We start from the raw sequence: 27,612 nt of genomic DNA on the forward strand, positions 1-27,612 counted from the left end.
TTAGAAACTGATTAAATTAGTTTGACATGACCGATCCCCCATGAAGCCATGCTAATATGGCATTATTTGCTTATTTTCATTGAGGTACTCCAAGATAGCATCTCTTAGAAAACCTTAACCCCTTAAGGACCCTGCCATTTTTCACCTTAAGGACCTGGCCATTTTTTGCAAATCTGACATGTGTCACTTTATATGGTAATAACTTAGGAACTTTTTACTTATCCAGGCCATTCTGAGATTGTTTTCTTTTTACAAATTGTACTTCATGACAGTGGTAAATTTGAGTTAAAATATTTCATTTTTATTTATAAAAAAATACAAAATTTACCAAAAATTGGGAAAAATTTGTAATTTTCTACATTTCTATTTTCTCTGCTTTTAAAACAGATAGTAATACCCCCTAAGACAGTTTACTTTACATTCCCCATATGTCTACTTCATGTTTGGTTCATTTTGTACATGACATTCACTGGTCACACAGCTCCCCAAACATAGAACTAAGGAAAGGCTATGGATGTGTGAGGAGTACTGAAGGGGTTAACTCTGCAGCTGAGAAGGAAGGGCAGGCTAATCCACAGCTTTGATCTCCTCAGTACTAGAGAAGGAGAATAACAAGTAGCTCTGTTCTTATCAACTGTGACAGTAACTGCAGGACCAGATTGTTCTTCCTAGTGCCTTAAGTACCTGCAAGTTAGGACGAGCATTCTCGTCCAAGGTCCTGAACGTGTTAAAACAGTTTACCCGCGACAGATGTTAAACTTATCGACCTATAGTTTCACTCTGTTTTTAAACCCTTTTTGAATATTGGCACCACATTTGCTATGAGCCAATCCTGTGGAACACTCCCTGTCAGTATAGTCTTTAAATATCAGAAATAAGGGTCTGGCTATGACATTACTTAATTCTCTTAGGATATGGGGGTGTATGTCATCTGGTCCTAGTGATTTCTCTATTTTAATCTTTTTAAGATGCCGCTGTACTTCTTTCTGGGTCTCAAGAAACTGTTTCCTTCATGAGATGAGATATATAGATTTCAGTTTCCCAATCTATATCTGGGTAGTTGAAGTCCCCCATAATAACCACCTCATTATGATCTGCTGCCTCTTCTATCTCGTTTAGTAGCAGAATTTCTGTGGACTCTGGTATATTAAATGGTTTATTATAAACTCCTATTAGTATTTTATTTTTGTTTTTGCCTCCATTTATTTCTACCCACAGTGTAGAATTGTACAGGTGGGTATAAGAAATGTTGGCTCCCGCTCCTTTTTACTAACTGAATTAATTGATCAGATCCATCCTTAGTGAAGAGGGGCTGCCTGCTCACAGAAAGATCAGATTACATAGAAATCTATAGCAGAAATAAGAGATTTTACAGGTCTTATAAAAAAAAATTTAACAAATATGGTCTCTGGACATATATCAGAGCAAAAGTGAGATATCTCGTTATCCTCTTACCCTCTATGTGGTGGCAACAAAATGCTTATTGCAGCAGAGTATAAGAAAAATAAAGCATTATATATTTATCATATGAAGATTTTGTAAAATATTATTTAATAGCCATATGTGACAGTGAGGTAGATGTAGTCCATTGTATGGCAATATATAAAAATTAGTCTGCAATTAGCCAATTCTTGCATACATTGATCCTAACCAATAGCATGTACCATAGCATATATGCATAACCAGTTATATAATATGAGGAAAATGTGTCAGTGAACTTACAAAGCCGCATAGTCCAATAAGTCTGCCCTTATGTTATTTCTGTTTTATTTTTATCTTAGGATACACATGTTAATACCAGCAAGGAATATAAAAATATTCCCAAAGGACTCTACACTTAGTAATTCTATTCAACATACCTAAGATGCTCGCTATGCACAAAACCTATGATACAGGACTTCTGAAGGACTATGGTAAGTAACCATCTTTTACATGTCTTCCATAGCATCAAGACTATCAGCCCCCCAATACACATACATGTTTGGCTCGGCTGAACACGTATATGTATTTTATAGGGAGAGGGGAGAAACATGCTACCAGACATGTCTCATGACAATAACAGGATAGGGGGAAAATAATGATCTTGCCCAATCTTTCTCTTCCTCGACATTATCTGTCAGAGGAAAGTTGGCCAAGCCCTCTGGTCTCAGCAGGTTCAGCCATCAATACACTAATGTACATGGGACCTTAAGGTCAAAGTGGAGTTAGAAATAATGATGAATAGAACCATACAAAACAAAAATTACAACAATACTATAACCATGGACATTTCTGGTCTACAACAAGGAAAATAACATCCTTAGACTGCAAATAATTGGGGTTGCTCCATCATTATATCTCATTATTTTTATAAATCATAAAAAATGAAAATTGTTTTCCATTTACATGCTGTTAAAAAAATGATCCAGTATCCAACCCTGTCAGGATAATGACTACTGTCACACGCAACCAGGGTTACTGCAGCCCTAAACTGCCCGGACCCACTATTCTCATCTACTTGGATGATTACCCTAGTCCAGTGATGGCTAACCTCCGGCATTCCAGCTGGGGTGAAGCTATGACTCCCATCATGCTCTATTCAATTCTGTGGAGTTCTGAGAACAGCCAAGCAAGTGAGCATCTTGGGAGTCGTAGTTTTACCACAGCTGGCGTGCCAGAGGTTAGCCATCATAGCCCTAGTTGGAGACCCACAACTGGAGGACAGTCCCTATACTGCAGTACGTGAAGTGCAGCACACAATCAGTGCCAAACAAACACGAGAGAGTAGTCGCACAGAAATAGGGTCGAAAGCCAGTTGGTCCATACAGTACAAGTACCCTTGAGGCAAACAAAAAAACCAAAACCTTATTCACAAAGTCCAATCCAGAAATCCAAAGCCATGGGAGTCTTAAATAATCACCGCCGCCCGCATGTCCTGGTTTGCGAGCCCCAGATAACTTCCTTATTGGCCAGGGGGTCTGACATCAGTGAGGGTCTGGCAGCATTCCTGGTTTCCCTATAAACTGGACGTTGCTGAATCATGACAAATACACCATGTTTGGTTGAAATAATCTGTTTTTATTACTGAAGCATGTCTTGACAAAAGGATTATAGCCTTTCACATCAACAAGTTATCACAATTTCTGAAAAATAGTAGAATTACCTTATAGAGTGTCTAAATAAACATATTTGATGAGGATGAATTGAATCACTATCCCCCCATGTTGCATTGAATTCTCTATTCATATAGAATTGTTATTGTCACCAATGTTATTAGTTATTTGTCACTTTCCCCTTCCCTTTAACTTAAAACGGTTGTCCCATTACAACAATTAGTTGTAAAAAAGGATTGAGCGCTGGGGCCCCGCTGACCTTTAGAACAGGGACCTGTGTTCCCCCATTTATGTGGAGTGCTTCTCTAGTTAAATTGTGGAACATGGGCCCCCATTCTCATAATTAGCAGAGTCACTAGTGGGTGGAACCTCAATGATCAGACACATCACTTATCTGGTGGGTAGAGGATAAGTATGGGACAACCTCTTTCTAGATTATGTAGCAGAACTTTTGTACACTGAAAATGTATAACTATTACATTTTATATTTTAATGCTAAATATATAACCTGTAAACTATATTATACAAATCTAATAAGAGTAACATTTTAAAAAATCCAGTGAAGAGATAAGACATTTACAGTACTTACATAGTATGTCACCACCTGGTGTATAAAGTGTATAAAGTGTATAACAGTATACATTACTTGTATGCATGTATGCACTTTGAATATAATAGACTTCTTTTGTTTAAAAAAAAAAAAGGTTTATAGCAAATTCTTGTCCATCTACTGAGCTGTGTGCTGGTGGATAGTGATGGACAAACATCTGCTGGGACCATTCGCGAACGCAATCAAATGTTTGCGAACCGCAAGTTCGCGGCGGGTCCCATTCATTTTAATGGCAGGCGAACCTGAAAAACCTTCAGCTCATATTTGCAGCCAAGAAATAATCACTAGAAGTGCACAAATAGTCCCACAACATGGACAGTGACATACCAGATGTTTTATTCGAATTTTCGATCTCCATTCATAATTTTTTTCAATGCGAAATATCGGCAATGTAATTTTCGCGGACGCGCATGCTCAAATGCACTATACAGTACCCAAATGCACTATAAAGAAAATATATTGGTATATAACACCCCGCTTCAATCAGTTTTTTTTGGGGGGGGACTGGTATATCACACTTGTAGTAATTATTTGTTCCAATAACGCTTATCCCTCTATATACCTGCAGTATCACAGCAGAACCGCACACAACTGCCGCACAATACAAATGCACTATAATATACTCTAACATAGAAAGTATATTATAACATTGTACAAGGAAGGCAAACCATTAGAATATACATGAAGATAAAATTTAGCCTTTAATAATGTTACTATGAGGGTCCATTCACACGTCCGTAAGTGTTTTGCGGATCCGCCAAACACGGACACTGGCAATGTGCATTCCGCAATTTGTGGATCGCACGTCACCGGCACTATAATAGAAAATGCCTAAACTTGTCTACTCTGCAATTGCGGACATGAATAAGACATGTTCTATTTTTTTGGGGAAACAGAAGCACAGATGCGGAAGTCCGCAAATGCGGATGCGGACAGCACATTCCGGCCCCATAGAAAATTAATGGGTCTGCACCCATTCCTCAAAATTGCAGAACGGATGCGGACCCATTTTGCGGATGTGTGAATGGAAAAGATATCCCTCAAAATGAAAATAAATAAAATTATTAAAGTTAAAGGGAACCTGTCACCGGGATTTTGGGTATAGAGCTAAAGACATGGGTTGCTAGATGGCCGCTAGCACCTCCGCAATATCCAGTCCCCATAGCTCTGTGTGGCTTTTATTGAGTATAAAAACTGATTTGATACATATGCAAATTAACCTGAGATGAGTCAGAGCTTGAAAATATGACTCTTCTCTGGTCACACAAGTAAGATATGACTCTTTTATGTTAATTTGCATATGTATCAAATAGTTTTTTCTACACAATAAAAGCACACAGAGCTATGGGGACTGGATATTGCGGATGTGCTAGTGGCCATCTAGCAACCCATGTTCTCAGTTCTATACCCAAAATCCCGGTGACAGGTTCCCTTTAAGCAAAAAGCATAGATGTGGTAGGCAATAACAAGTGCTCGGCAGCACCAAATCAGAAACCATATGTTCTACCATAATCCGGAGGGTTCCAGGGCACATCCATGAATCCCGGAGGGAAAGCAAACACCATCTATCCCTGGGCTAGATGATGATGTGGTATTGAAGGACAGGGTGGGCAAAGAACTGTGCCTGATATTGCCCTACAGGGGGTACTATTCTGGCCCTGATAGCCTAACCACAGACCACCTGCCATTAAAAGAGCGACCCCGTCCGGAACCTTACTCTATATAAAAATGGCCCTAGTAAGCCCCTAGTCCCCTGACTTCCAGGTGATCACTATATAGATCTATGTGTTTTTGACTCATTGGAAAAGTATATTATAAGTATATCGCACCCCTCTGTGTATCACACATATTGATAGCACACCTATACTAGTGCTTAAAATGACTTTTGTGGCCCTATTAGCTAGCGTTTGGTGTCCCTAACAGTCTGTCCCTGCTCCACACAGCAACCTCTCCCTACACTGGCAAAAGACTGAATGTAAAATGGCGGCCAGATCAGGTTTATTTATAAGGTAGGGGCTGTGTCCATGTGTGAAACGTCTCAATTGGCTTTCCTGTACCAGCTGATGGATGTGTCATGGGTCAAAGTTCTTTACAATGTAAAATAATATGGCGGGCACAAATTTCTCCATATGTTTGCATGTTCAGCGAATCGCGAACAGGCAAAGTTCGTCGCGAAACGACCATCAGGGCGAACCGCAAGTGGTGGACACTCATGCTCAATCACTTTCCCTGCCCAGGTCTCTGCCAAGTAATTCTCTGTTGACGGCAGAGCAGCCAATAGCAAAGCATTCTGCAAGAAAGATAGACATTGCTATTATTAGCTCCTCTACTGGGAACACTGGGAATAGCAGCTCTGCAGCCAACATAGCATCACTATGCAGAGACAGTCAAGCAGCACTGCCAAGAAATGTGCCCTGACCTGACGGATTCATCACAATGGTGGACCAGATCTCAATCTGAGGACAATAAAACTTTTACGCTCCTTATCTATTACCTTCTCCAATTTTGTATGCTACAACTGTTCACTTTTCACATTGACTTTTCTGCTTTACATCACTACCCCTTACTATTCCTTTGTCATATTGTGTATAAATATGTGACTCCTCAGATTTGTGTTATAGCATGAAGAGATCTAAGTAATCTCAAAAGCTGACCATTTGTCATCATCTTTGCGGCTAGTGATTAAAAGGTATTAAAGCGCTGAGGACTCTCAGTTTTATGATTTCTGGCTAATACAGTACAAATATATTTTTCATTTACCAGATGGCCGTAATGTTTTCTGTTTCAAAGCCAGTGATCCTGGTCTGTAGTTTAAGGTCATAATAAAGTGAGGGCACCGCTGTGCAGTGTAAAACTGTGAAAGTAACACAGAGCTTAACCAGTGCTGTGTCCTTTTATTTCAAGGATCAGTGGGGTTCCCAGAGGTCTGACCCCCCACAATCATAAACTAATGGTATATCCTAGCATACAACTTCTATATCTTGTATAGTGTGTTCTCTCCTGTCTGCTTTGCACCTCTAACCCTCATATAGCGTATATCAAACTTGTAAAATGAAAATTCTGAATGGAGCGTTGAAGGTCAAACATATTACGCTTTGCTATTACAAAAATATAATAGAGATGATTGAATTTCCTGAAATAAAAAAATAAAAAATCTGATTAAAAAAAAAAAGATTCTACAAGAATAAGAGAAAGACAGACAGAAACTATCTTCTGGGGAAAAAAAAACAACATTCAAATTAGTTGTCTTTCTAAAAGGAAAGAAAAATATGCAAATTAGCATATCTTACATTTGAATATCTTTCCCAGAAACCCACAGATATGCAAATTAGGTTTCCTTCCAAAATGAAAAGAAAGCTAAGTGCTAATACCAGCACATTTATCAATTTGTATATATTTTCCTATAATCATAGAGAAGTGTTTCCTGACCTATAATAGGCACTCTCCATAATAAGAAACACAACCGCAAGCCTCTGCTCTGATAAAGGTTATTCACCTCAAAAGAGCTGTTTACTGGTGTGAGGCACTCAGTTTTCTTTTCTTTTAAAGGGAACCTGTCATTAACTTTAGGCTGACCTGTGGGCAGCATAAAATTGTTACAGAAATGCTGTTTTCAGCACTGTGTCACTCATGAGCTAAAAATTAGAGGTTGCTAAGAATTGGCATCATAATCATTGCAGCCCAGGCCTCTCCTGCTCTCTCACCCATCTGCTGATGATTGGCAGTTCTCTCTTAGACAGAAAGGGAGAAAACTAGGTAGAAGCCTGTCAGTCATCAGCAGGTGGGCAGGAGAGCAGGAGATGATGAACAACCATGACTCTTCTCAGGTGACCGGGACTCTTTTCCAGGTCTAGTCTGCAACGATTGTGATGTAGGTTCTCAACAACCACTTACTTTTACCTTATAAAGGACAGACCGCTGAAATCAACTCCCCTGTCTCTACTTTATTCTGCCGTTAGTATGGGCAGCATGACGTTGGTGACAGGTTCTCATTAAGAAGGAAGACTGATTTGCATGTCTCTTCTCCAGAAGAGCTTTACATGATGGTCTCTTTCTCTGAGTCACCTGAAATTAATCATGAAAGTTCAGGTTTGTCAGAAGCAGAATTCTTGAAAAATTTGGGACGGATTATGAATTAATAAATTCAATTTGCTCATCTCTACAAGATAACAATATAATGTCAATGTGTCTCTATAGTATTTATATTTTTCACTGTTTTATACTGTATGTTATGTTTCTAGTTAATGTAACTAATACTATACTAAATATAGCACATGAACAGATCATGCAGGGACACATGGACTATTATTTTTATAAAATGACTAAAAAGGGATTTTCCTCACCTCGTTTTAGCCTATAGAGATACGGACATGCATGGCTAGATCACCGCTAGCATGTCCGCAATATACTTGTCCCATATTGCTGTGTCCTTTTATTGTGTTTAAAATGGATTTTATAGATACGTAATTGTGCCTGGTAAGGAGCCCAAGGGGTTGTACTAACTTTCTTGGTGCCGAGCCACGCTCCCCTGTGAAGGAGCCCAGCACCGCCTGCGCCCTCCGAATCTCCTCTTTGCTCACAGTTAGATTGCTGTAATCTCGCGATGCGCTAGCTCGCGCATGTGCAGTGCTGGCATAGTGTTTCTTCCCTGTGCTAGCATCAGCCTCAGGGAAGTAACTGCACATGTGCGAGCTCGCACTTCACGAGATTACGACGATCTAACTGTGAGCAAGGAAGAGAATCGGAGGGCGCAGGTGGTGCTGGGCTCCTTCACAGGGGCGTGGCTGGACTCCAGAACGGTTAGTGCAGCCCCGTGGGCTTTTTACCAGGGTCATTTACATATATATAAAATCATTTTTTAAACACAATAAAAGCACACAGCCCTATGGGACAGGTATATTGCGGACATGCTAGCGGCGGTCTAGCCATGCATGTTCGCAGCTCTATAGGCTAAAACGAGGGGACAGAATCCCTTTAACAATTTAGTAAATCCTTAAAGAAAGCTGTCTCTCCGGGAGCAGAATCTTAATTTTTGTTTTGCCATAGACCTTAGTCTTATTTGCTTGTTTGTCATTTTGCTGTAATTGGTAAATAAATTGTATTTCTCACTTTTGCAAACAAGCACTGATTCCATCCTCATGGAGATTTTTTTTTAAAATCCATGCAATAGTATAGCAGGTAATTTATTGGTTTAAATAAAGGTTTTAAAAAGTGGAAATTATAATTTCAGGGATTGCAACCCATTTTAGTTATGGCTGATATATTTTAAGTTCCGTTTGATAGAAAAGCAAAACAAATAAGAGTAAGGGGTTAAATACATATCTTAGAGAACTGATTACCATAAAAAGGTTTATCGAGTGAAATAGGAATTTAGAAAATAGAGCTAATCTGTGTTAGATGGTGGTTTATGTCCTAGAGGCTTCCAAATGTATTCAGACAACAAAATGCAATTAAATCACACAAGGCAGGTAAAATAACAATTCAACAGTTTGCTACCTAACTGTGGGTAATCTGGGTGTTTTTACAAATCCTCTAATTTGATTAAAACTTTTTTATTATATTTAAAAAACAATTTGTATCCTGACATTCAAAAAGCAAGCTTAGTGATATGTTTACATTTTAGCTAAAGTATTTCATCAATGGATCCTTTGGTGTAACATTTAGGGAGAATAGATATAAAAACAATCATATACTATATTGATGAACATCTTCAGATTATTTTTTACTCTTTTTTTACTTTTCCAACTAATGTTATATACATGTTTCACATTTATAACACATTTGCTTATATATTGTAATTTGCTTCACACATATTCCAATAGTCCTTCAATAAAATAAAAACTAAAACAGTGCCTGTAATATTCTGAGAAAAGTCTCAGAATAACCAGTCATGGGGAATTGATTTGACTCAAAAACTGCTAACCTATAATTTTTGCTTATTAATACATTGCTTTAAGTTGACAGGTATTTATTAGAGAATTGAGATAATTTTAAGGACCTAATGTGATGGCACAGAAAAGACTCATAAATTCACTTAAAATGGGTTGTTCAACATAAAAATAGAATAGCGACAAACATGAAGCAGTGTTTCAAAAAAGTACTTTGGTCTGATAGGGACCAGAAATGGTAGGGAGGTGAGTCTGTGGACTAGTATGAATTTCAGAGGCCTAACCCCACTTCACAATCTGTAACATGCCCCCACCTACAATGTATTTTCTATAATACTGGTGTTTTTTTTGTGGCAGAGGGATATTTGGGCACCCTGTGGATTCTGGGTCCAGTAGCGACTGCTACCACTTACCACTATCAGGTAGTTTATCTGTCAGGTAGTCTCATTAGAACAGTAGGTGGAGAATTGGAATGGCGGACAATTACAGCTTTATTGTTCTCTTAACAGGCCTAGACAGACATGTAAACAGACCAGGATCAGAAAATGTAGAGCTTCCAATCTAAAGGCCCCTTTACATGGTCCAATGTAGCAAATAATTGTCGAGAAGGACGTGTTCCTTCCCAACCAGTGTATGGCCGTCAGTAGCGGTGACCACTGCATTTACTTGCAGTGATCCCCTCCACAGCATGGCACAGAGTGATTGCTAATGCCATCGCTCATCCCATACAGAATCATTGTTTGCTGGCAGTAGAGTGCTGTTTAGACGGTAAGATCTGCTACCGGAAAAGGATGATCTATTTGACAGCATGAACGATTGCATTGTTCATCAGGTAATCAGCGGCACCATTACAAAGAGATTACCACTAACGGGCATTCCTAATCTTTCAGAACAGCGAGCAGTATAAAGGGTCCTTTACTGTTTATAATGGCAATAATTATAAAACCAAGAAAAAAATATGGTAATTACTAAATCACAAAATGAATATTGTATCAAAACATATGTACAAGCTATACACAGTCCCCATGCAACATATAGTACATAATAAAAGGACATATTGGAGAACATGATAAACTTGATTAAATGCAGTCAAAATTTTGCATAAATATACAAATGAAAGTACAAAGTAAGTGAAACCATAATTGGGGAGTATTGAAAATCTGAGTAAAATGCAAAGAATCAGCGTGTACTGGCAAACCATTGGGTAGATACCATAAATGTGGAAGAAACATTTCCAGAGAAAATGCCCAGTGAACCATCCATCAGAAGTTGATGCAGAGGATCTTTCTGACTGCCTACAGACATGTCTTGCTCAATAAGTATACGTTTTTGTAATGACTACTGGTGCTATTCAAAACAGTTTGTAGGTGCATACATAACCAATTTATATCAAGTGGCTGCTGCAATCACATTTATGGTATCTAGTACATATCCTTATTCAGATGTGTCATATACACTGATTGTTGCATTATGTTCAGGTCTTGTATACTCTAATTGTGATTTCCTTACTTGTATATTGTATATTTACAGGGAGAGTTTAGGAGAAACAAAGAGGTTCAGTGCATTGCTATGGTTAACGTGCATTCTGACCAGCCACACTACTGGGACAGCACAGGAAAGGTGTGGACTTACCATCCCTCACCCTTCACTGGTCTGGCTGAGAGCATTAAGTGAGACTCTCTGATGTGCTAAAATTCCAGAGAGAAAATTAAAGACTCTGGGCAGGAAGTAGTATATGTGTAGTGACTTCATAAAATGATGGTATATCCAGGTAACCGTACTTTTATTTAAAAAATAAATACATAGCATTTTCACAGAAAAGATTGTAAATACGTGCTACAATTTTTTTGATGGAAGTGTCTCACTTGTGTAGCTGGCGCCATAGCTGCCAAGTGCCTGCTGTTTCCCCACCAATAGGAAGGAAACATACAGAAAGGTATGGGAGAGCAGTGGGTTGCTCTGTCCATTGGTCTACATGTATTACAGAAAGTATAGGAAGAAGGGTTTCCAGAAGTACAGTTGTGGCCAAAAGTTTTGAGAATTACATAAATATTGGAAATTGGAAAAGTTGCTGCTTAAGTTTTTATAATAGCAATTTGCATATACTCCAGAATGTTATGAAGAGTGATCAGATGAATTGCATAGTCCTTCTTTGCCATGAAAATTAACTTAATCCCAAAAAAACCTTTCCACTGCATTTCATTGCTGTCATTAAAGGACCTGCTGAGATCGTTTCAGTAATCGTCTTGTTAACTCAGGTGAGAATGTTGACGAGCACATGGCTGGAGATCATTATGTCAGGCTGATTGGGTTAAAATGGCAGACTTGACCTGTTAAAAGGAGGGTGATGCTTGAAATCATTGTTCTTCCATTGTTAACCATGGTGACCTGCAAAGAAAAGTGTGCAGCCATCATTGCGTTGCATAAAAATGGCTTCACAAGCAAGGATATTGTGGCTACTAAGATTGCACAGTAAATCAACAATTTATAGGATCATCAAGGACTTTAAGGAAAGAGATTAAATTCTTGTTAAGAAGGCTCCAGGGCGTCCAAGAAAGTCCAGCAAGCGCCAGGATTGTCTCCTAAAGAGTATTCAGATGCGGTATCGGAGTGCCACCAGTGCAGAGCTTGCTCAGGAATGGCAGCAGGCAGGTGTGAGCGCATCTGCATGCACAGTGAGGCGAAGACTTTTGGAAGATGGCCTGGTGTCAAGAAGGGCAGCAAAGAAGCCACTTCTCTCCAAAAAAAACATCAGGGACAGATTGATCTTCTGCAGAAAATATGGTGAATGGACTGCTGAGGACTGGGGCAAAGTCATATTCTCCAATGAAGCCTCTTTCCAATTGTTTGGGGCACCAGGAAAAAGGCTTGTCCGGAGAAGAAAAGGTGAGAGCTACCATCAGTCCTGTGTCATGCCAACAGTAAAGCATCCTGAGACCATTCATGTGTGGGGTTGCTTCTCATCCAAGTGAGTGGGCTCACCCACAATTTTGCCCAAAAACACAGCCATAAATAAAGAATGGTACCAAAGCACCCTCCAACAGCAACTTCTTCCAACAATCCAACAACAGTTTGGTGAAGAACAATGCATTTTCCAGCACGATGGAGCACCGTGCAATAAGGCAAAAGTGATAACTAAGTGGCTCGGGGACCAAAACGTTGACATTTTGGGTCCATGGCCTGGAAACTCCCCAGATCTTAATCCCATTGAGAACTTGTGGTTAATCCTCAAGAGGCAGGTGGACAAACACACTAATTCTGACAAACTCCAAGTAGTGATTATGAAAGAATGGGTTGCTATCAGTCAGGAATTGGCCCAGAAGTTAACTGAGAGCATGCCCAGTCGAATTGCAGAGGTCCCGAAAAAGAAGGGCCAACACTGTAAATACTGACTCTTTGCATAAATGTCATGTAATTGTCGATAAAAGCCTTTGAAACGTATGAAGTGCGTGTAACTATATTTTACTACATCACAGAAACAACTGAATCAAAGATCTAAAAGCAGTTTAGCAGCAAACTTTGTGAAAACTAATATTTGTGTCATTCTCAAAACTTTTGGTCACGACTGTAGATTTATTGCATATCCTGTGGAATACCTCTGCAGCTATTTTCATCCATTTTATGCTTATACTGGGTATTTTCAAATGTGCAGATTTTCATTTGCCATCATTTTGGACAGCTTAAATTTTTCATTTATTTTTGCTTATATATTGACTTACATAGCGCCAACACATTTTGCAGCACTTTGCACATATTCTCTTTGCTTGGTGCATCCATTTAGCTGTGTTAAGTAGTGATTAATGCAAATGTCAAATCACAGAATGCTCTTATTCACATCTCTACTACGTATGCATGATCAGTTTATAAAATGTTTAAGTTTGAAATGTAATGTTGTTTAGATGCCCAAACTGTTGAGTAAATAGAAAGTGGCTGGATTATCAAAGTGGCTCTATGATCTTGTTCTAATCCTGCTGTGGAGTACAACACCGTAACAGTACTCTATATCCTATCTCCATGAAGGTTTTACAACATGACATATGTAGCAAAGACAGGTACCATAAGATAAGCTTAGCTACAAATACTATGAGGTTTAGAACTGGAGAACCAAGGTTGACAAGTTTCAGATGTTGGTCATGACATTAAATAGGTGAAATAAAAAGATAGATAAATAAAATGGTCTTGTCCTTTATCTTTCATGATGACAAAAGACACAAACAACAGAACAAAAAATGTTTATATTTTATATATTTACTCACTTTGATTAAAATCTCTGTAAAATAAGCCAAATAGCCCAGAACACATATGACATCAATTCAGGGTTAGGAAAAATTGATATATCTAGCTCAGAGATGGTGAAAAAAATCGTAGCTTTATGGCGGTATAAAATCTTTGACACACAGGACAAGTTCGGTTACTTGTTTCAGACCATAAACAGATAGCGGTCCTTCCTCATGACATATCGAACTTCTGACAAAACTGCACCTTATGAGCTGTTCACATAGCTGACCATGCAATCAATCGATCACATGATCGTGAGAAACAGCACACATGGCACAATCACACATGTCTAATCAACTTGAAAATAAGATACAAAAAGTAAAATCACAAATGTTGGCGAACAACCTAGACAGGTGTACAGTCAATACACATACATTTAAAAATAGTGGCAAAAATGTAGGGAGATATATATATCGTGCAAAAGTCCATTTATTTCAGTAATGCAAATTAAAAGGAATTGCATTAATGCAGCTTAAAATTTGAATATTGTGAAAAGGTTCAATATTCCAGGCTCAAAGTGTCACACTCTAGTCAGCTAATTAATCCATACCCCCTGAGCAAAGGGTACCTGAGATTGTGACTTTGGGGTTTCATAAGCTGTAAGCCATAATCATCCAAATTATAACAAATAAAAGCTTGAAATATCTCACTTTGCATGTAATGAGTCTCATATATTAGTTTCACCTTTTAAATTGCATTACTGAAATAAATAAACTTTGCACGATATTCAAATTTTTCGAGTTTCACCTATATATATATATATATATATATATATATACACACATGTGCAATGCATAAAAATATATCAAGTACCGTATTTTTCGCCGTATAAGACGCACTTTTTTCCCCCCAAAAGTGGGGGGAAAATAGCAGTGCGTCTTATACGGCGAATGTAGCTGATTTTGCCCAGTTTTCAATGATACACCCGCCGCGATGCCGCGCGGCGGGTGTATCAGCTGTGAGGGAGGAGGGGCTGGGGGCGGCATCTGCATTAATAATGACAGCGGGGCCCGTGCAGTGACTGTTCTACTACACGGGCCCCGCTCACTGTATAATCATATCTCTCTAATAGTGTGTATTACCGTACTTAAAACTAGCAGAGCTCGCCGTTCGGAGCAGAGAGGAGGCAGGAGGCAGGCCGGGAGGACGGGCACTTGCAGCGTGAGTCATACGTCACGCGCCTGCACCGCCCACTTATGAATGAAGCAGGCGGCGCAGGCGCGTGACGTATGACTCACGTTGCAAGCGCCCGTCCTCCCGGCCTGCCTCCTGCCTCCTCTCTGCTCCGAACGGCGAGCGCTGCTAGTTTTAAGTACGGTAATACACAGCGCTCATTAGCGCTCATTATGCGATTACATGCATACAACAATTAACTATTAGAGAGATATGATTATACAGTAAGCGGGGCCCGTGTAGTAGAATAGTCACTGCACGGGCCCCGCTGTCATTATTAAAGCAGATGCGACCCCCATTCACTACAGGGACACTTATGGAGGGGATCTGTGGATGACAGCATAAGATGCTATATATGTGTCATCCACAGATCCCCCCATAACTGTCATTCACAGATCCTCATCCTCATAACAGTGCCATCCAGAGAGGATCCCCCATAAGTGTCACCCACAGATCCCCCATAAGTGTCACCCACAGATCCCCCATAAGTGTCACCCACAGATCCCCCATAAGTGTCACCCACAGATCCCCCATAAGTGTCACCCACAGATCCCCCATAAGTGTCACCCACAGATCCCCCATAAGTGTCACCCACAGATCCCCCATAAGTGTCACCCACAGATCCCCCATAAGTGTCACCCACAGATCCCCCATAACAGTCACCCACAGATCCCCCATAAGTGTCACCCACAGTTCCCCCATAACAGTGCGTCACCCACAGACCACAATTAGTTCAAAACCCACCAAAAGTGCACCTTTTGGTTCAAAATATTTTTTTTCTTATTTTCCTCCTCAAAAACCTAGGTGCGTCTTATAGGCCGGTGCGTCTTATACGGCGAAAAATACGGTATATACTTGAACACATGATAACTCTCCTAATAGTGTAGAATTAAATCATGCCTTTTGTTGAGACCTTGGAGTTCTCTCGAACCAAGCTAAAAAATCCAATATGCCTCCCGATTGAGTAGTTTCCTCCTATGATCCCCCCTCTAGTTGGAAGAAAAACCCTCTCGATTCCCTGTACCATTAGATGACAAGTGTCGCCGCCATGCAAAATCGCAAAGTGTGTACTGACAGCAGACACATTGCGATTTTTGTAATGATTTTTGTAATATGAACAGCTCATAAAGTGCAGTTTTGTCAGAAGTTCGATATGTCATGAGGAAGGACCACTATCTGTTTATGGTCTGAAACGCGTAACCGAACTTGTCCTGTGTGTCGGAGATTTTATACCGCAATAAAGCTACGATTTTTTCACCATCTCTGAGCTGGATATTTCCATTTTTCCTGATTCACTACAACGCATCCAAGTGCGTCATCCGTGCTCGGTTGGTGGAAGGGAAGGTGAGAGCTGCTGTGTGCTTTAATATAAATTCAGGGTTGGACTGACCAACCAGAGAAAAAACCTGACCTGTTTAAAGCCAATTACAGGTGTAACTACTGTTATTTTGTCAGGTTTAGCCCGTTAATGCAACAAAAACATACTAGAGTAATAAAGTATAAAACAAATGTGTTAAAATGATCATCCTAGTGTAGCTGGTATCAAAATAACCCTGGCCACATCTGTACATGCCTTTAGGGCAGAGGTTTCCAACCCATGGCTCTCTGCTTGTTGCTATTGACTTGAATGGAGTTGAGTTGCATGGTGTCTAATTGGGTTGTGGCTCTAAGCCTCATTCACACATCAGTGTTTTGGTCAGTGATTTCCATCAGTGATTGTGAGCCAAAACCAGGATTAGAGCCTCCACAGAGATAAGGTATAGGCCTCTTGCACACAAAAGTTTTTTTTTATTCCGTTACGTTCCATTTTTTGCGTTCCCTATATAGACCGTATACAGAACCATAAATGTCAATGGATCCGCAAAAAAGATGGAAGGTACTCTTTATGCCTTCCGTTTTCATATTTCCGTTCCGTTCAAGGATAGAACATGTCATATTATAGCCCACATAATGGACAAAGGGTAGTACTGTTCTATCAGGGGTCAGCTGTTCTGTTCCGCAAAAAACGTAATGTACACGGACGTCATCCGTATTTTTTGGGGATCCGTTTTTTGCGGACCACAAAATACTGAAAAAGCCATACGGTCGTGTGCAAGAGGCCATAAGGGAAAGATCTGCACGTGTTCTGTGTTTGGAGCTGCTCTTGGATTTGGCTTAAAATCACTGATGTAAATCACTGACCGAACACCGTGTGAATAAGACATTAAACTGGGTTTACACCGGGCATTTGTGATGCGTTTTTGAGCCATATTAAAAACGACATGCATTTTTGCAGCCAAAATTTTCCGTACAAATGGTGATGGGAGATGGTGTGTAGTTTTATCTGTGGAAAAATAATAAGACTAAGTTAGTAACGGCATATTAAAAAAAGCATAGGGCTTTAACTGATGGCTCAACAAAAAGGCTCTGTGTAATGTTTGGGAATGAAGATGTTGCTTTCCAATCATTAAACACTCGTTAGCTGCCTTTTTATGGAGTAATTATCGCTGATGTATGGGGATGATTGATCATTACTGCAATTATTTATCCCAATATGCAGTAGTTTGATTGTTTACATAGGGCGATATGCTTCTAAGGCTGCATGAAGAATGCATCAGCTGATAAAGGATTTTTCTCAGGTGATCATCAGGACCTTCACATTTGCCATTTTTAGAGGTGTCATATGGACGTTAGTTTCTGATAAACGGTGTGTAAAAGGAGCCTTATGCTTTAACTGGTATGGTGAAATATCAAGACCCAGTGATGCACATTGTAGACAGTATATCTGTGGGGTACACAATGTGCACAGTATATCTGTGGGGTGCCAGATCTCATGTCTATATAAATAAAATACAGATTTCTATTTCAGCAAATAAAACTATAACTAAAAGTACATATGATGACCACCAGAGTATCTTTAAAAAGTAGCTGGAAGTGAAACAAAGCACAAAATAAAACAAGCGATCGTTGACTTTAATTTATAGACATTTGGCAATTTTTAATACTCATGAAACATTCATGTGCAGGAGTTCTTCCAAAAATGTGGTCACCTATGTAGGACAAAAAAGTAATTTGATGAGACTCAGTTCCTTGGATGTCAGCCAGTAAAGTGCTGAAGTAAGACTAAACATATCGCTTAAACCCTAAGGCTTTTACTAAAGAATAAATGTATCTTAATTTAGGTGAAGAGATAAACCTAATAATACCATGGTTAGGAACATTTTTAGAATTTGCAAAATAACTGACTTCAGGAATAAGAAAAGTTCATGTAATGTTCAAGTGAAAGTATTCATACAATGAAAGGTATTATGATCTTGTGACAGACATATTTTTTATAATCTAATAAGATCCAAAGTTCAGTTCTGATGCATATCATAATATATCTTAGAGGCAGATATTTTTTTTTTTGTTTGTTTTTGTTTAAAGAGGTCTTCTGGGTGTTTAATATTGACAACCAGATCTGCAAGGGTCTGGCACTTGCCGCCCCTGCCGATCAGCTGTTTGAAGAGGAGGAACCCTGCACAATCCTTGCAGCTTACCAATCACAGCACCATCCATTGTATAACGGCTGTGCATGGTATTTCAGCTCAGGTTCATTGACTTGAATGATACTAAGGTGCGCCTAGGCCATGTGACTGATGAACGTAGCTTTACAGGCTTAGGAAGAGGCAGCCGTGCTCACCGGAGTGCCATAGGCTCTTGAAACAGCTGATCTGCAAGGATACCAGGAGTCGGACCCCTACTGATAAGAGATTGATGATCTATCCTCAGGAACCCGGAAAACCCCTTTAATTGACAGTATACATAACAGTATTTTTTTTTTTGTGTGAGAGGATTGTATTTTCTTATAATACCGTTTTGGGGTACATAAATCTTAAGTTACCTTCACACAACAGTGAAAAATAACAGCCATTAAAATGGACACCCTGTCAGTTTTTCATAGCCATTTTGCATCAGTATGTGCATCCATTTTCTTGCCGGTTATCCATTTTAAATGGCCGTTTTGCATCAGTTTTTATTGGACTATACTCTATAGATTATGTCTAAATACAACCTTAGAGGATGGTACACCAGGGATAAATAAGGCAGCAAATTCACAGGGTTTTATAGCCGTTACATTAAGTCCTGTTGTAGTAGCCTTTAAGTTTCATAAGTAAGGGCTTGAATTGTTTCTGGTAGCCCGAAACGCGTAGACAAGACTTTAGTTACTGTAACTGGATGTGATTTTACCGCAAGCAAAATAAATATTCCTTTACCGAAGTGGAGCTGGATTCCTTGAACCTTTTTGCATTGTGTTACCCGGGCCTGACACGGGTCCTTCATGCTCACAGGTGCTGAACTTTCCTTTTTACTAGCCTTTAAGTTTGTATTTAGACTTGTCCATTATATAAGGATCATGGGGACTGGATCGGCGTGATGACATAATCTCGCTCCACACGGGATTTCGTCCGAGATCTTGAAGCAACAAGGTGACGGCCGGCCTTTCGAAAGGCAGTAAGTTTGATTTTGTAAGTTTGAATTATTGTTAATTTTACACTGAGATGCCGCGATCATGTATGAATGTGGCATCTGAGGAGTACAATAACGGGGGCGGCGCTATCGCAGCTCCCTGTTATTGTACCCGCTACTTACAAAAAAATACTTTGTGATGAAGTAATTCGGCAAAGCAGCCAAATCGAATTTTCAATTAATTCGCTCATCTCTACAGCTCATTAAATCAATGTTTCTGGTCAGCGGATTGTGCTGTCACAAGTGCCATCTGCTGCCCACAAACAATGAATCTTTATTGAGATGAGTGATTGCAGTAGCTATCAATCCTCCCCATACAGAGTAGATCTTCTCTGCATGTAAATACAGCTCTTCTCCTCCACTGATGAAAAGGCAATTACAAAGAAGGAATGGTCCCATCCCAATAATTACCTGCTCCATCGGGCAATGTAAATGCAGCATAAGGACAATTATTAGGCTTCCGACTGTCACAATAAGGTTACGGCCACACGGTCAGGTTTGTGCATGCAGGTTTAAAAGACAACATCAGGATGGGGTCATAAAAGGAGAGAAAGTATAAAGGACAGATACGACTTCTCTTTTTTGAATTTACTCATGGTCTTGGCTTCCAAAACTGCATGCACAAACCTGACCGTGTGGCCAATCCCTAAAAGAAATGAACCCTTTTTTTAAACTGTTGTTGGGATGTTATAATGAAACACTTGGTATTGAATGATGAGATGTCATAATGAAGCACTTGGTATGCAGTGATGTCACCATGAGTCTATATTATGAGTAGTGTTGGGCGTTAATATTCAAATCGCAAATATTAATTGCGAATATCGGCACTTCGAGTAACCTCCCTTCTTGCTTGTGGGCCAATGAGAAGGCTGCAATGTCTTTGTCTGAGCTTAGCAACAACCCTAGCAACCAATAGGAAAGTTGCCTACCCCTTACTATATAAGAACCTCCCCAGCAGCCATTTTCTGTAGTTTTATGGAGTTCTGAGAGAGAGAGATAGCAGTGTCATTGCTATGCTCTGTGCTTTCCACACTACAATAGATAGCTAGTTAGATAGCTTATATATATAATACAGATAGTTAGTGGGAGATAGTCAGTGTAGGTTATATCCTGATATAGTGTAGCTGTTGCAGTGCAGTGTGTTAGGTAGTGTGATAGGTTCTGCTGTACATACATACATACATGCAGACCTGTTAAAATGTTAAATTTCACGTATTGTGCTAAAATATTCGCATCATTAGTGCCGATTAGTGCAATCGCGAATATATTGGAGCAATCTAACTGCATATAAAGCCATTTTTAATGTTCTGCCGTGCCAGCCATTTTCTCCAGTCTCAGGAAACTTCTAGCAGATTGGAAAATGTAGTAAAAATGACCCACACCTGTATTTCACACGCATTACGTGAATATTACATTGCCGATTTTTTGCAATCAAAGAAAATAATCGTGAATTTGCGATTATATGGCGAATATTCGCCCAAATATTAGTGAAATATCCCAAATTCGAATATAGCTCCTGCCGCTCATCACCAATTGTGAGACATTGCAATTAACACTTCCCTGCGATGGTGTCTTTGAATATCCTTTTAGATGACTAATAGAATGTCACAAGTAAACACTTACTATAAATATACAGTGGTATTCTTAAGAGCTAAGTTGAATGTCTAACTTTAAACACATTCTTATTATGCTGATGAATTTTATATTCTGTGTTTATAATTGTCTGAACGTTTCAATTCCATAGCTCCAGATACATAACCATGTAGTTAAATGACAAAACTCCTGCTGCCAGCAGCCTTTAAAGGGAGTCTGTCACCAATATAACTAAGAGCACTGCCCCACAGAAGATTGCAAATACTCAAATGCTTTCCAAGCATACCTGTGTGTACTATGTGTCTGTATTCCATGTCCAGGAAAAGCACTTTTATACTGCTGGAAAACAGCTCAAAAGTGCCCAGCAGTAAATACTGCTTTCACTCCCGACTCGATTTCTAACGGCTATATCTTCAGATATAGTGGATATAATGCTGTGGATAACATGACCTGACTCGATTTCTAACGGCTATATCTTCTGATATAGTGGATATAATGCTGTGGATAACATGACCTGACTCGATTTCTAACGGCTTTATCTTCTGATATAGTGGATATAATGCTGTGGTTCTAGTATCGTTTGAAAGGTTGGAATGCCAGCTTCCTTTCTAATCCAATCCTAAGATATGAGCACCTAAAGCAGCCCTCCTCTCCAGTCTGGTTTGCTTTGGGCACTTGCAGCAGCAGAGCTGGGCACTTGGGAGCTGTTTTCCAGCAGAATAAAGGTGCTTTTCCTGGACATGGAATACAGACACATAGTGCACACAGGTATGCTTGGGATGTGTATGTAATCTTCTATGGGGCAGTGCTCTTAGTTATATTAGTGAAAAACAGGTGACAGACTCCCTTTAATATCTGGAGTATATTGAAGACTAATTTATGCTTATGTCATTGTACTCTATGAATACCCCAGTGATGACTAGGCAAATCAGGGCAGATTTCCATAAGGTTATGTCATGTAAAGTTATATGAATGGTAGCAGGGGATTTAAAGTTCCTATTGGGAAACATTAAAGAAACACTCCCACACAATGTTTACTCTTTTACCTATTAGAAGGGTACATGATAGTGTAGTGAAGGTCATTTTCTTACCAGTGACTGTATTTGTGAGTTATAACCTCCCTACTGATACTCAGCTGTGTCATGTGACCAAGATGCTACCTCTCCATATAACACAGCATCTTATGTGTTCCTATGGGAGCCTCAATGTCAGTCTCATGAGACTTTTTATCTATGTGAGTATAATAAAACCAATAGTTTAATGAATTGTTGCGGTACCTCACTATGTTCAGTCCTCTAATTTAACATCCAGGAGGTAAGAAATCTGAATGTGAAGGGAACCTTAAATCCAGTTATCGAGTGCATCTAAAGATACCATCCACCTACCTTATTCATCCACGCTCCTATGGAAAGCGTTTGAGCTGTGCTGTCTTTTTTTGTACAACTCACAAATACAGTCAACGGTAAGAAGATTACCCTCACTATGGTTTATATCATGTTCCTTTATAATAAGTAAGAGAATAAAAATGTTTGTGGGAGTATTTCTTTAACCACCTCCGGACCGCCTAATGCAGATTCGCGTTCCGGAGGTGGCAGCTCTGCGCAGAGTCACGCATATATGCGTCATCTCGCGAGAGCCGTGATTTCCTGTGAATGCGCGCACACAGGCGCGCGCGCTCACAGAAACGGAAGGTAAGCGAGTGGATCTCCAGCCTGCCAGCGGCGATCACTCGCTGGCAGGCTGGAGATGTGATTTTTTTAACCCCTAACAGGTATATTAGACACTGTTTTGATAACAGCGTCTAATATACCTGCTACCTGGTCCTCTGGTGGTCCCTTTTGTTTGGATCGACCACCAGAGGACACAGGTAGCTGTATAAAGTACCACCAAACACCACTACACTACACTACACCCCCCCTGTCACTTATTAACCCCTTATGAACCCCTGATCACCCATGATCACCCCATATAGACTTCCTGATCACTTCCCTGTCATTGATCACCCCCCTGTAAGGCTCCATTCAGACGTCCGTATGATTTTTACAGATCCACGGATACATGGATCGGATCCGCAAAACACATACGGACGTCTGAATGGAGCCTTACAGGGGGGTGATCAATGACAAGGGGGTGATCACGCATATAGACTTCCTGATCACCCCCTGTCATTGATCACCCCCTGTCATTGATCACCCCCCGTAAGGCTCCATTCAGACGTCCGTATGATTTTTACGGATCCACGGATACATGGATCGCATCCGCAAAACACATACGGACGTCTGAATGGAGCCTTACAGGGGGGTGATCAATGACAGGGGGGTGATCACCCATATAGACTCCCTGATCACCCCCCTGTCATTGATCACCCCCCTGTAAGGCTCCATTCAGACGTCCGTATGCATTTTGCGGATCCGATCCATGTATCCGTGGATCCGTAAAAAATCATACGGACGTCTGAATGGAGCCTTACAGGGGGGTGATCACCCATATAGACTCCCTGATCACCCCCCTGTCATTGATCACCCCCCTGTAAGGCTCCATTCAGACGTCCGTATGCGTTTTGCGGATCCGATCCATGTATCTGTGGATCCATAAAAAAATCATACGGACGTCTGAATGGAGCTATACAGGGGGGTGATCACCCATATAGACTCCCTGATCACCCCCCTGTCATTGATCACCCCCCTGTAAGGCTCCATTCAGACGTCCGTATGCGTTTTGTGGATCCGATCCATGTATCCGTGGATCCGTAAAAAATCATATGGACGTCTGAATGGAGCCTTACAGGGGGGTGATCACCCATATAGACTCCCTGATCACCCCCCTGTCATTGATCACCCCCCCTGTAAGGCTCCATTCAGACGTCCGTATGCGTTTTGCGGATCCGATCCATGTATCTGTGGATCCGTAAAAAAATCATACGGACGTCTGAATGGAGCTATACAGGGGGGTGATCACCCATATAGACTCCCTGATCACCCCCCTGTCATTGATCACCCCCCTGTAAGGCTCCATTCAGACGTCCGTATGCGTTTTGCGGATCCGATCCATGTATCCGTGGATCCGTAAAAAATCATACGGACGTCTGAATGGAGCCTTACAGGGGGTGATCAATTACAGGGGGGTGATCAATGACAGGGGGGTGATCACCCCATATAGACTCCCTGATCACCCCCCTGTCATTGATCACCCCCTGTAAGGCTCCATTCAGACATTTTTTTTGGCCCAAGTTAGCGGAATTTTTTTTTTTTTTTGTTATTTCTTACTAAGTCTCATATTCCACTAACTTGTGTCAAAAAATAAAATCTCACATGAACTCACCATACCCCTCACGGAATCCAAATGCGTAAAATTTTTTAGACATTTATATTCCAGACTTCTTCTCACGCTTTAGGGCCCCTAAAATGCCAGGGCAGTATAAATACCCCACATGTGACCACATTTCGGAAAGAAGACACCCCAAGGTATTTCGTGAGGGGCATATTGAGTCCATGAAAGATTGAAATTTTTGTCCCAAGTTAGCGGAAAGGGAGACTTTGTGAGAAAATACAAAAAAAATCAATTTTCGCTAACTTGTGCCAAAAAAAAAAATTCTAGGAACTCGCCATGCCCCTCACGGAATACCTTGGGGTGTCCTCTTTCCAAAATGGGGTCACTTGTGGCGTAGTTATACTGCCCTGGCAATTTAGGGGCCCAAATGTGTGAGAAGTACTTTGCAATCAAAATGTGTAAAAAATGACCTGCGAAATCTGAAAGGTGCATTTTGGAATATGTGCCCCTTTGCCCACCTTGGGTGCAAAAAAGTGTGACACATCTGGTATCGCCGTACTCAGGAGAAGTTGGGGAATGTGTTTTGGGGTGTCATTTTACATATACCCATGCTGGGTGAGAGATATATCTTGGTCAAATGCCAACTTTGTATAAAAAAATTGGAAAAGTTGTCTTTTGCCAAGATATTTCTCTCACCCAGCATGGGTATATGTAAAATGACACCCCAAAACACATTCCCCAACTTCTCCTGAGTACGGCGATACCAGATGTGTGACACTTTTTTGCAGCCAAGGTGGGCAAAGGGGCACACATTCCAAAGTGCACCTTTCGGATTTCACCGGTCATTTTTTACAGATTTTGATTGCAAACTACTTCTCACACATATGGGCCCCTAAATTGCCAGGGCAGTATAACTACGCCACAAGTGACCCCATTTTGGAAAGAAGACACCCCAAAGTATTCCGTGAGGGGCATGGCGAGTTCCTAGAATTTTTTATTTTTTGTCGCAAGTTAGTGGAATATGAGACTTTGTAAGAAAAAAATTAAAATAAAAAAACCCATCATTTTCCGCTAACTTGTGACAAAAAATAAAAAGTTCTATGAACTCACTATGCCCATCAGCGAATACCTTAGGGTGTCTACTTTCCGAAATGGGGTAATTTGTGGGGTTTTTCTACTGTCTGGGCATTGTAGAACCTCAGGAAACATGACAGGTGCTCAGAAAGTCAGAGCTGCTTCAAAAAGCGGAAATTCACATTTTTGTACCATAGTTTGTAAACGCTATAACTTTTACCCAAACCATTTTTTTTTGCCCAAACAATTTTTTTTAATCAAAGACATGTACAACAATACATTTAGCGAAAAAATTATATATGGATGTCTTTTTTTTGCTAAATTTTACAGCTGAAAGTGAAAAATGTCATTTTTTTTCAAAAAAATCGTTAAATTTCGATTAATAACAAAAAAAGTAAAAATGTCAGCAGCAATGAAATACCACCAAATGAAAGCTCTATTAGTGAGAAGAAAAGGAGGTAAAATTCATTTGGGTGGTAAGCTGCATGACCGAGCAATAAATGGTGAAAGTAGTGTAGTGCAGAAGTGTAAAAAGTGGCCTGGTCATTAAGGGGGTTTCAGCTAGCGGGGTTAAAGTGGTTAAAGTTGCCCTCAAGTAATGCCTCTATTTTATTGCAGACTCCAAATCATGTCATATAGAACCCTGACGTAAATGCAATGAAGGAGAATAGCTTTATCATATGACTTCTGATAGAATGTGATATAATGTACTGACCAAAAAGAGTGCTGTATTATTAGTGTTAAGCGAATCGAGCTTTGGATCATAGATCCAAAGTCGATTCGCTCAAAACCTGATTTTAGTGCTGTATGGAGACCTGTCCCTGTACAACATTAAAATGCATGGGCTCCAGCGAGTTATTCCCCAAAGTCCCGAGAGACTTCAGTGATAACAAATTTCCTTCGCCGGGACCCATACATTTGAATGCTTTATGGAGACAAATCTTTGTACAGCATTGAAACTACGTTTTGAGCAAATCCACTTTGGATTTTGGATCCAAAGCTCAATTCGCTCAACACTAATTATGACTACAAATAATGCTGCTGCAAAGTCACACTGTTATATACATGAGCCTTATCTGCTAGTTTTTACCTCAGTACAGACCAAAAGTTTGGACACACCTTCTCATTCAAAGAGTTTTCTTTATTTTCATGACTATGAAAATTGTAGATTCACACTGAAGGCATCACAACTATGAATTATCACATGTGGAATTATATACATAAACAAAAAAGTGTGAAACAACTGAAAATATGTCATATTCTAGGTTCTTCAAAGTAGCCACCTTTTGCTTTGATTACTGCTTTGCACACTCTTGGCATTCTCTTGATGAGCTTCAAGAGGTAGTCACCTGAAATGGTCTTTCAACAGTCTTGAAGGAGTTCCCAGAGATGCTTAGCACTTGTTGGCCCTTTTGCCTTCACTCTGCGGTCCAGCTCACCCCAAACCATCTCAATTGGGTTCAGGTCCGGTGACTGTGGAGGCCAGGTCATCTGGCGCAGCACCCCATCACTCTCCTTCATGGTCAAATAGCCCTTACACAGCCTGGAGGTGTGTTTGGGGTCATTGTCCTGTTGAAAAATAAATGATGGTCCAACTAAACGCAAACCGGATGGAATAGCATGCCGCTGCAAAATGCTGTGGTAGCCATGCTGGTTCAGTATGCCTTCAATTTTGAATAAATCCCCAACAGTGTCACCAGAAAAGCACCCCCACACCATCACACCTCCTCCTCCATGCTTCACCGTGGAAACCAGGCATGTAGAGTCCATCTGTTCACCTTTTCTGCGTCGCACAAAGACACGGTTGTTGGAACCAAAGATCTCAAATTTGGACTCATCAGACCAAAGCACAGATTTCCACTGGTCTAATGTCCATTCCTTGTGTTCTTTAGCCTAAACAAGACTCTTCTGCTTGTTGCCTGTCCTTAGCAGTGGTTTTCTAGCAGATATTCTACCATGAAGGCCTGATTCACACAGTCTCCTCTTAACAGTTGTTCTAGAGATGTGTCTGCTGCTAGAACTCTGTGTGGCATTGACCTGGTCTCTAATCTGAGCTGCTGTTAACCTGCGATTTCTGAGGCTGGTGACTCGGATGAACTTATCCTCCGCAGAAGAGGTGACTCTTGGTCTTCCTTTCCTGGGGAGG

Source organism: Bufo gargarizans, chromosome 4 (assembly GCF_014858855.1).
Source record: "Bufo gargarizans isolate SCDJY-AF-19 chromosome 4, ASM1485885v1, whole genome shotgun sequence".
NCBI lineage: Eukaryota > Metazoa > Chordata > Amphibia > Anura > Bufonidae > Bufo > Bufo gargarizans.